The 11946-nt window shown below is 50.4% G+C and overlaps 1 pseudogene; it reads left to right on the plus strand.

Annotated features, from left to right (window-relative positions):
* The first annotated feature begins 5841 nt into the window (after window positions 1-5841).
* On the plus strand, window positions 5842-6983 carry LOC115332305 (annotated as a pseudogene).
* Window positions 6984-11946: the final 4963 nt, after the last annotated feature.

The following is an 11946-nucleotide window of genomic DNA, read 5'->3' on the forward strand; positions in this document are numbered from 1 at the left end:
TAAAAATGCAACTCGACTTATTTAAGCCGTTCAAGCGTCGCTAGAGTACAAATGTATAACTCTTGGTGACATAACACTTGGCGAATGTGAGGTTTTCGTCACGTCCTTATTCAACGATAGAATAAACGAACGTTCACTTCAAACCAGAGCAAACTGCGCGGTGGCGATAATTACTACTGATTTGCCATTGACCTCATTGTCACCGAGACGCCGAGATTGAACGCTTCTATTTCACGCTTTAAATGTCGTTTCCAATAGAGTGACGTCGCGGACTGCTGATTGGTCGACGCTGTGTCTCACTTTTAGTGAGACACAGCGGCGGCCTTTCCTCCGCGCAATGGACGGGTGCATATTTTCGGCATCGATTTGGAGTTTAGAGGGGCGTGGCCAGTGACGTCACGGACGTCCAGATTCTATTTGGTGTTCTTTGATGTAAGCACGTTTTATTTTGGATGTCGCCGACTGCATTTTGAAACGTCGGTCGGTCGGCGAGTGTGTGCACGCGGTCGGGTGCTCGGCGGCTCGGTGGTGTAGTCGCTGGTCTGTGTTCACGTGCCACCTGTGCTCGTCGGGTATCAATTGCCGACATTTTTGGGGGTTGTGTGTGTGTTTATACAGCCTAGAACTTGGTCTGCCTCACAGGGGCGACGAGTCTCCCAGCTGTAGATGAGAAATTTAGCCAGTGCGGTGCAACCGCTAGCCTGGGGTCTTTAACGTGCACCACGCAGTAGTGATACACGACCGCACGCCGGTACGATGCTCATCCAGATCGAAACGGGCAGGGGTGGGGCTCGAACCCAGGATCCCTAGGTTCTGCAGCGCGAGCTTTCGCTCCACGTGCTCCGAGCTGGCGTGCGCTAGACCACTCGGCCACCGATCCCCCTTGTCGACATCCCGAAACAGTGATTTCCAATTTCGTTCGCCCGGTGCCGTCGCTCACTCCTGTTGCAAAAGAAGATTCGTAGTGACTACAGTACCATCCGACGGCACTTTCGCAGAGCGTTCAAGTGCCGTCCGACGGTACTCCACCAACGGTACTCCGCGTTAGGTGCCGTCCGAAAGTCTCGTATAAAACGAATTGTCAAAACGCGATTTCCGAAGCTGTAGCGTGGCTTAGATTTAAAAGACAAAAAAAAAAAAAAAAAGCTGTAGCGTGGCTTAGCGGTTAAAATGTCTGCCTCATACGCAAGCGGTCGTGGGTTCAATCTGCAGTGGAGGCTTACTTTTTTTTTTTTTTTTGAACATTTTGTTTCGTTGGGGCATTTGGCGATATTTACGACATTTCTTTTTTACGACTAGCTCTGAAAGAAAAAAAGAATGCTGTCGACGACAGTGCTAGACAAGTAGGGAAGAACTACACAAATGCGTGCCATTTCTGTCGCTGAAAGACTTGGCCTCCACGCGAGAACAAGCACGAAGAGTCGAGATGCAACACAGCAAGCAAGGCAGAGAAATCGCCAAACTACTTGGTTGGAAACTCCAAAACAATGCACCAATACCAGACCCACTACCACCATGGGAAACGATCCACATAGCCCAATCGGCCCCTATACCATGAAAAATGAACGGCGAAAAAAACGAAGACGGCGACACAAGGCAATGAAGCACGCCGAGGAAGTAAAAGGCATCATCGAATGTAACGACTCACATACCATCGTCTGCTACACCGACGCAGCCTTCAGTGAACGAGGAAATGCTGCTCTTGCGTGGTACGTCGAAAACCCGAAAACTACTCGCACAAAACATGCACCGTACTGCAGAACAGCGCAAGAGGCTGAGATCACGGCCATTGAAGAGGCCCTGAATGCACTAGGACAAGGAGCCCAATGCGTCACGAGCATCATCATGTTCACAGACTCCCAAGACGCCATTCGTTCACTGAAGACGCATCAAGAAACGTGCAAGGCGATTAGAAATATTACGACAACGGCCATCAAGCTAAGGATGCGCGACATCCGAGCTTCGGTACGCTGGATCCCGGGTCACGAAGGGATCGAGGGCAACGAGATAGCCAACGAGGCAGCAGGAGAGTTAACTCGTTCCTTCTTCCGCTGCCTTCAATGCCACTTCGAAGCCCCCGCGCCCTCTCGAACCCATCAAAATCCACCACAAACGTCACAACCAATCGAGTCTCCGAAGAGCGAACCTGACGGCTTTTACGACCCTTTTTGGGAAATTAAAGCAGCCAGGTCGCTCTGAAGAAAACTATCGACAAGCACAAAGACGTGGCACGGGAAAACCTTCCCAAGGGATTCCGAAGACACGAATCCGGCCTGCTAAGAAGACTCTAAGCAGGAGTTGCAATCACCCCTTCAAGAACGAAGAAATGGGCGGACGCTAAAAAGAAGAAGAATCCGGACTTAGTACCAAAAGCAGACCAGTGCAAGTACTGCCTAGAGAATCTCGGGGCAGACACTCAACACTTGGTCTGGGAATGTTCAAAGCTCGACCAAGAACGTAATGACGCCCTGTGAGCACTCAACCGTGAAGACAAACCTTCAACAATCGACGAATGGGTAAACCCCGCAGGAGACTCGGAACGACGCAGCCTCATCCTCCGATCGCTGGTCGACTTTCTGAAGACGGCCAAACTCGGCAGAGACTTGTAGCTGCCACAATTACAACCCTACGCTCTTCTATCATTCAAATAACCCCCTCCCCTCTGGCCCTACTATAGTGTAAACCGCCAGTTGAATTTCATTCTTAATAAACGTTGTCTGACCTGACCTTGACCTCATTTCACTTTTGGATAGCGCAGCACGAGCGCTCCTGCCGAGGGTGCAGTCATGGCAGTTAAGGCTATTCGCTCGCCGCTTGCACGGCCTTCGTAGCTGTTCTATGCAAGGGTGATAATCCGCCGTATTGCACACAAGTACAGCTCAGGAAAAAATCGTACAAAATCACTGGGGCTCGGCTCTGTCGCCTCCGGTACACGTAATCTTCAGTTCACACGGAAAGAATAAAAGCACAGAAAATATACGAGGGACAGACGCACACACTTCTTTCAATGAGCAACTACATTTAAATGATGCCCATTACACTATGATGAACCGCTTTGGTCACAGAGAAAATTAGATGAAGACGAAAATACCAGAAGATACTAGAAAAAGAAAAAAGTAAAGGTAGCTTAATTTAACTTCCTGAAAAGGAAGTGACCAAGGCGGTTCATCATAGTGTAATGGGCATCATTTAAATGTAGTTGCTCGTTGAAAGAACTGTGTGTGTCGGTCCCTCGTATATTTTCTGTGTTTTTATTCTTTCCGTGTGAACTATACTCCATCCAACGCGCTCTGCTACGTGTACGTAATCTTCATTTGCAGCAGGAGTGACGGACGGCACCGGGCGAAGTTTGAAAATGGAGAACGCTCATTTTGATATTCCTGAGAACGCGACGAGTACAGGCGGCAACGTTGACAACACGCACTAGTGCGGACACCGCCGAGCCGCCGAGCACCCGGCCACATACACGCCGAGCGACCGACATTTCAAGATGCAGTCAGCGGCATCTAAAGAAAACGTGTTGTTGACGTCAAAATAACTAATATCTCAAAATTAAAGTTGTTCTTTTGACGTCCGTGACGTCATTGCCACGCCCCCTGGATTCCAAATCGGTGTCGAAAATACGCAGCCGCAATGGACACCCCACAACCAACTGTAATCCTGACCTACCCACAGGATTGCTCTCTATATGGAAAACGCTGTCGCCGATGAAGTGCGTCGCTTTGCCATTGGGGGCGCTCAGTAAAGGCTTTTCTGCGACCCAAACCAATACCACCTAGAAGACAAGGCCTGCGCATGACGTTTCGTTAGTAGATCCCCGACCCGCCCCAAGCGGCAAACACCCCGAAGCTTAACGAGAGTATATATGGGCCGCTTCAGAACTACGGCTGCGTTCCAAATCTTACCCAAACGGATCCGAGTTACTCCGACGGGTCGTGTCACGTGGCAAGACAGATATTGAAAAACGCTGGACGCGGGTAGGTTTTAGAACGCCAAGGTATAAACACTTTATCCTGGAGTAAGATCGAGTAAATTTTGGAACACGGCCAACTACGTCGCATTCACTTGCGGCCATAGCTGCGTGCGCGTCTGCTGAGCGCGAGCTGATAGCGAGCTTGCAGGTCATTTGTAACGTGCATGCGAACACTCCCTCGGCTAGAAGCGCCGGCTAGCACGCGCTCCTAGCTTTGGGACGAGCATTTCTCGAGCGTGCGCTCGTTCTGCCGAAGAACGCTTCACAGCAGCCACCTCGAGCTCTCGTGCTTGTGGCATTGGCTGCGTTCTCTGCTTATAGGAATGAACGGAGTATGAACAGCGCCCTCAAAAATGGCGTCCAGTGCCAACGTCCAGCGCCCAGCGGAGGGCTTTGCGGCCCTTCGCACAGCAGTAAGGCACTTTCACTCAAGCATTTGACGCTCCACGTGAACGTCTAACTTCATCGTATGCTATAGCAAAAGACACTCGACGTGAGCATCTGTTTCATTATCTGCTACACAAACCACTGAAGCAGTCAATGGAGCAGACGATGTTGCAGACGATGTAGCAGACGATGTTGCTCATCCGGGTTAGCTAGGGGGCGCTGAGGGGATCTACTAGTGATGACGTTTAGAGGAGGAAACGCGCAGGCCTTGTGTTCTAGGTGGCATTGCCCAAACGCGGTTCACAGCCCGTCTAGCGCATGGTCCGCACGGCGCGCGGCTGGTGACATCTGTTTCTCGGGAACATCTACCGTAGCGTGGCGTCAGCAGGCAGCTGCAGTAGCAGTAGAACGTAGCAGGGTGCATCGCTCTCACGTTTGCTTGGATCGAAAGAGCGCGTTTCTCAGGCACGGAAGCGCAAGGGCGTTTTTTTAGCTCCGACTGCCAATGGGCCATCGTCGAAACAAGGCGTGTTTTCGGATCCCCCTTTAAGTGGTATTCACACGAGGGAGAAATCCCTCGTGTGAATACCCCGGCACGCGCATCCCACGACGAAAACATCAGGTTTTGCGATGTGCAAAAGCCTCGCGTTTTCATCTCGTGATGGGCGCGTGCCGGGGATAAATCCCCGGGATTTCTCCCTCGTGTGAATATTGACAGGGTGTTTATGTTCGCCGAGGTTTTTAGTTGTACATGACATATGAGAGCCCAACTACATAGAACAGAATTTGCGGCTCGAAATTCGGTTTCTTTCCGCTCGAAAACCGCCGATCGAGAACTAGCCGGTTGGAGTCGCGCTCATTCTCTTCTTCGTGGTCACGGGCCGTTTTCAAAGGTTCAGACGCGACCACCAAAGATAATCAAAGTCGTGGGTCATCGAAGGCACACAGTCAATATTAAAAATATAAAAAAAGATGACATCCATGTTTGTGGCTTCTAAGAAGCTGCAAATACGTTGATTGAAAAAAAAAAAAAAAAAGAAGTGGAACAAATAACCGAAAAAAATCTCTGCGTTCACTACGTAATTCTCAACATGACGTCGTATCGCGTATCGTGAGACTCGCGGGCTGGATGGCGATAGCGGCGGACGACGGCAGTGGGACCTCTACTTCAGAACTGTCTTTCGCTGTTTCGGCGAATTTGCCTTCCTTCGAAAGAGAACACGCCCGACTACCACGCCAATTCGCACGAGGACGTCGCCGAGTTGTCGCCCATTTTTGTGGCTGAAGACATCGCTCGGGCAGTTGTCTCCTATTGGGTCTCGTAAAAACAATTTGTCAAAGCGACCATTTAAAACTGTAGGGTAGCTGAAGAAGAAGACGCCGTTGAGAACGGTCGCGGAAATATGCTCTCTGGTGGAAACACCGCATCGGCCACTGGCCGAGTTATTTCTAAATCTTCGTAAGTCGTCTTCAACGAATATAAGGTCATACTTCCACGTCTGCCAACCGGCGACATCGTCCTCAACTCCGTATTTCTCCACGCCGATCTGACTGCTATGCCATACACGGCCCCGGACTTTCGAGACGCTATCAAATATGTTATCGACCTGAAAGATGTCAAAGCCACGGACTATTTCAGATGAGTCATGTGTAAATGGCGACCTGCGTCAACGCCCTTGTCAAGCAGAAGCTTTGCAGTCGTGGTGAGCTGGTCGTGAAAAGCAAGAAATGTCTTTTCTTTGACCGAGACACCCGGGATCTCAAGATCAAGCTTACTTGGCTTCCGGACTACTTCGAAAATAGGCGCATCATCGAAGCTCTAGCGCCTTACGGCACAGTCCGTAACATCAGCCGAGAGAAGTGGCGTTGCCCCGGCATGGAGCACATGGACACCCTCAACAGGGCAGTTAATATTACCCTGCATAAAGGAATCACCACGGAGAGAATTTCATTCCTACTTAAAGTGTATGGATGTCAGTCTCTCATCCTTGTTTCAGGAAGACTCCCCTTGTAGCTCAGGTGCAACAGGGTAGGGCACCTCTGCCGTAAGTGCAGCACACCGCGCTGCTATAAATGTAGACGCTACGAAAACATCGCAGACGACTGCGTCACAACTTATGCAAGCAAGCTTTGCGGAGCGATATCCCAGGACGCAGAGGAACAGTCTGAGCTCCTGATGGATGTCTCAGGGGTTGTCGATGCTTTCGGCCACACCACCCGCAGCAGCCTTTATGAGCTAAGCAGAAGGTGACCTACAAGCAGCAGTGACCGACCCCAGCACCATAAAAACGACCCAGAACTCCTCCCTGAACCATCCCCTCCACCTGACGATGATGACGACAACTCGTCAACAACCACTGTCGTCAAGGAGGATGCCACAACAAGTGAATACGACACCACAACCACCTTTGAAGTAGCACCAACGACCATCGAGTTGGATGCAGACGCGCTTAAGCCGCAAGATCTCTCAGGAGGACTCGGCTATCAGTCTGACACTGTGGTAGCTGATGAAGGGCCTAGCGCAAATTCTAGGAAAGATAGAAAGCAGGTAGGAACCAGACATCAGCCGTATCGAAAATACGGTAGCCATAAGACAATTGAAGACGGTCATGAAGGGCTTTAGCTCACCCTAATGCCCCTCATAGAATCCGCCCTGCCTTTGCATTTTTTTTCACGTTAAATGTAAGGGGCTTAATGCCTTAAAGGAAACAGTACCGACTTCTAAGGCTCTTGAATCACGCGCATGTTGACATAGCCGCAGTGCAAGAAACAAAACTGTCATCAGATGAAGACGTGGCAGAGGCTTTAAAACCTTTTCGGACTGACTTCGAACTATGTGTGGGTCATGCAGTAGACCTTTCTGCCGGTTTTTTCCTGTTTCCTCGTAAAAAGCTTGGCTATTCGTCTGTTTTCTTGACCAGTGACCAGGAAGGGCGTCTCACTTCAAGTGACTTTTCTTTAAGACAAAATAACTGGCGTTTTATTTGTATATATTGCCACGCGCGGTCGCCGAGCGAGCGCGTGCGTGGCCGAAGGATTACCGCGCTCGACTGTCGCGCGGAAGGTCTAGGTTTGATTCCAGTCAGCGGAGTGAACTTTTATTTATTCTTTCGACTTGGCGTTCTCGTAAGTTCGAGAACATTCTCGTCTGTTCGAGAACATTCTCGTCTGATTGAGTTCCGAATGATCTACGCGCCGAAAGTTGTACGCCGAATGTTCCAGAAACCCACGAGAGTACAGAAGGATTCTGCATGGCGAGAAGGAGTCAGCTCGTTTAGTTAGTGTCGCAGGCATCGGGTCGATATCGGTGAAACATGTTTCGCCGACATCAACTCCATACTGCGACACTAACTTACTTCTATTTTGTTTTGGGCACAAGTTCGCCCCCATTAAACATTTAGTTTCTTCAGTTATTCTTCGCCTCATCATTTGTCATTTCTTGCATTTTGGTGGAGGTGCGGGGTAGTGCATCCTATGCCCGTAAAGCGTATTCCTCTGAAAAGATTCCGGCCAAATGAGGTGCTCAGCCCCTGAAGGCTACCCTTCGCCGAAGACGCCGAAGCTCGAGCAAGCCGTCGCATCCAGGGACTGGCCCCAGAGTTTGGTCAACTGCCAGAACCACCGAAGAAAGCCCAGTCGACCATGAACAGCCAGTCCTCGTTAAGTCCGGTGGCTCCTTCCGTAATTTTTCTGCCTGTCGTACCACGCACACTGATACCCTTCAATGGCGACGTCCATGAAGATGTGGAAGTTTCGCTTTATCACTACGAACCCGTGGCGCGGCACAACTAATGGACAGCTGAACAGTGCCCCCAGAACCTCTACTTTTTTCTAGAGGGAACTGCGAGGCTCTGGTTTGAGGACCATGGAGCGTCCCTTACGTCACAGGATACCTACAAGGCCGAACTCAAGAGGACTTTCGCGAACCAGCAACAACGGCAGCGAGCGGAAGACCTTCTGCAAGTAAGGATCCAAGGCCCCACCGAAACCGTCACCAGCTTCGTTGAAGACGTCCTCCGTCTGAGCACCCGCGTCGACCCACAGGCCACCGACGAGATAAAGCTGTGTATCCTGATGAGAGGCGTGAAGAGCGACATCTTCGGCGCCCTTGTTCATAACCCACCAACTACTGTCGACGAATTTGTTGCCAAGGCAATGAACATCGAGCGTGCCTTGTCGGGTCGAGCCAGCCACTACAACCGACTCGCTGGCACGCCTGTTGCTTTGACTTTGACATCTCTCCGATTCGACCAGGAAGGTATCGGCGCTGACAAGCTGCGAAAAATTTTCGGGGACGTCGTCATGGAAGAGCTCCGGCACATTCTACTCGCTTCTGCTCGCCCCGCCTCGGTTTCTATCGCCGAGGTTGTCCGAGAAGAGGTCCAGCGAGCCTTCCAGCCAGAAACTCCCGTGTCATATGGCAGCACTGGACGAGCCCTCTCTCAGTAATGTAAAGATTTTGGCCATTCGTTGGTAAGTATAGGAGACTAATGACGAGGCGCCACTGGCCGGAAGCGGGCTCGGCGTGTTCCAGGGCGTCTTCACAAAACAAATTCGAATGCTGCCAACCAGAAGCCGGAAATAATACCCTGGTGGTGGTCGCGAGAAACAAACTTAATAAGTGCGTCGGAGTGACTCTCGGTGACTGAAAATATGGTGCACGTGATGTTTCAATCACGGTCATTCAAAATCATGGTGGAAGAGTGTGACTAGCGGAACGATCGACATAATACGTACGCCAAGCACCGAGGGCCGGGAATCTGCCGTCCGAGCGGTCACACTCTGTCCGAGCAAAACAGAGCTAAGTGGCACATTCGTTTCTTACATCTTTCTGCATGATCATGATCGAAACATCACGTGCACCCTATTTTCAATCATGAAGGGTTACTACACTTCACTCTTACGCGCTTATTAAAACCATATAGTATATGGTTTTAATAAGCGCGTAAGAGTGAAGTGTAGTAACCCTTCATGATTGAAAATAGGGTGCACGTGATGTTTCGATCATGATCATGCAGAAAGATGTAAGAAACGAATGTGCCACTTAGCTCTGTTTTGCTCGGACAGAGTGTGACCGCTCGGACGGCAGATTCCCGGCCCTCGGTGCTTGGCGTACGTATTATGTCATATACCAACATATACTTTTGATTAAAACAGTTTCTCGTTATTACCGCTAGGAGATTCTTATAGGCTCCTGGTTGGCCAAGAGAGCATGTTAAGACCACATTCTGTGTCTGGTGCACGCCCTGACTCTGCCCGCGCCTCCCATTGACCAAACTCTCTCTATACACGGCTCTGCCCTCTCTGAACTACGCCGCAGTAGCTTAGAGACCGGCCCCAGCTGCCCGACATTATTTGACGCCACCTCGACATTACCTACCATCGCCGCAGATGTGGAACTGTGGCACAGGAGTAGTTCTTTCTATGGGTCTCCAGTCTTCTCCATCGACTTTTTGAAGATCTTAACTGCTGCTTCAGCCAGGCCATTGCTTTGCGGGTAATGGGGACTGGATGTGATGTGTTGGAACCCGTACTCGAGCAAATCTGGAGAATCCTGACGTTTTCACGCGCGAGAACTGAGGGCCGTTGTCCGACACGACAACCTCAGGTATCCCGTGGCGGGCAAAGATGCTCTTGCAGTGGCGAATCACTGTTTCAGAGGTGAGACTGCTCAGCTGTGCTACTTTCGGGTACCTAGAGAAATAGTCCGTAACGATGAGCCACCACTTGTTGTGATGATAGAACAGGTCCATAGCCACCGGTTACCATGGCCTTTCGGAGAAGTCCGTTGGCAGTAGCGGCATCTTTCTGTTGCTTGACTTCTCGATGCAACGTTTGGCACCTCTTTACAGTCTTTTCAACGCCCCTGCTGATGCCAGGCCACCACAAAGAGTGTTTAGCTCTGGCCTGGGTCTTGACAATTCCAAAGTGCCCTTCGTGTAGAAGACCTAAGGCCTCTTTCCGGCAATGCGCGGGCACGACGATCCTTGCGGTATACAGCAGGATGTTGTCTTCCAGCGTAAACTGATGCCGAAACTCGTAGAAGGTCTGACATCGTTGTAGAGGTCACGGCGACTGGGCCACGCCTGTTGAGAGTACTTGCGCAGTACTTGGCAAACAGGATCAGTTTTCTGGTTCTTGATGAGCCATTGTAAGCATGGTCCTTTCACAGGAATGTTGGCTTTTACTTGACGTACATAAGCCCCGATTTTTTGCTTAAGGCTTAATGAGCGAGTTTCTTGGAGGTGACCTGGAGAATGCATCGACAGCAAAAAGCTCTTTTCCCGGCACATAGGTGATGTTGTATTTGTAACGCATCATGCGCATACGCAACCTCTGTAACCTTGGGGTGAGGTCATCGAGTGCCTTCGATGAGAAGAGAGGAACCAACGGCTTGTGGTCTGTTTCTTAAGTGAACTCCTTGCTGACGAAGTAGTCTCTGTACTTTTCACATGCCCAAACAAGGGTCAATTCATCCTTCTCTATTTGGGCGTAACGCCTTTCCGTCTCAGTTAGAACCCTTGATGCGTAAGCAATGGCTTGGAACTTCCCGTCGTTTCGCCTTTGCCGCAGTACGGCACCCAATCCATAAGAGGATACATCCGCAGTAACCACTGTCTCCGACGCAGGGTCGTATACACGCCGAGGACAAGCTGCGATGACAGGATACTCTTCCATTTGTTGAAGGCTATCTATTGGTTTGGCCCCCATGCAAATTCTTGCTTCGAGCTGAGCATGGAGCTCACTGGCTGAAGAACATCGGCGAAGTTAGGGACAAACCTTGCGAGGTATGTTGCCATTCCGAGCATTCTTTGGAGTTCCTGCTTTGATGTGGGAGGGCACATTTCTCGTACTGCTTTTGTCTTTGCGTCGTCTGGACGGATGATTTGATGGTCAACTTTGTGGCTCGGGAAGGTGATCTCCTCAACTTGAAAGGAGCATTTGCGAAGGTTGAGAGTGGCTCCCGTGTCTTGAAGTCGCTGAAGTATCTTACGGAGTCTCTCGTTGTGCTCTTCCCGGCTGAAGCCCCAAACAAGGACATCATCCATGTGGCAGACTGCGCCGTCTATGCCGTTCAGGATGCTTGAAAACTGTCTCTGAAAATGTTCCGGAACACTAGAGATGCCGAATGGAATTCAATTAAAACAGAACCTCCCGAATGGCGAAATGAATGCTGTTAGGCTCTTCTTTCTTCACTGAGCGGTATCTACCAAAACCCCGAGTTGGCATCGAGTTTGGAAACACTCTTGCGCGTCGGAGTAGTCCCAGCGTGTTTTCAACCGACGTAATGAAGTGTCATTCCCTCTTGACGTAACAGTTGAGTTTTGTAAAGTCCACACACATCCTCACTGTACCATCTGGTTTCGGTTCTATCCCCATAGGCGCACTCCAGTCTGTTGGCTTATCCACAGGAGATATAACTCCCATAGATTCCATCCGCTGCAGTTCTTCTTTAGTTTGCTGATACAACGGTAGAGAAACACGGCGTGGGGAACTCACAGCAAAGGGAGTTGCTCCGTTTTGAAGTTGCATGTGGTAGGCGCCCTTGATGTGGCCCAATCCTTTGAAGAGAGCTGGGAACTCCT

This window comes from Ixodes scapularis, unplaced genomic scaffold (assembly GCF_016920785.2).
Source record: "Ixodes scapularis isolate PalLabHiFi unplaced genomic scaffold, ASM1692078v2 PGA_scaffold8__174_contigs__length_109621045, whole genome shotgun sequence".
Lineage (NCBI taxonomy): Eukaryota > Metazoa > Arthropoda > Arachnida > Ixodida > Ixodidae > Ixodes > Ixodes scapularis.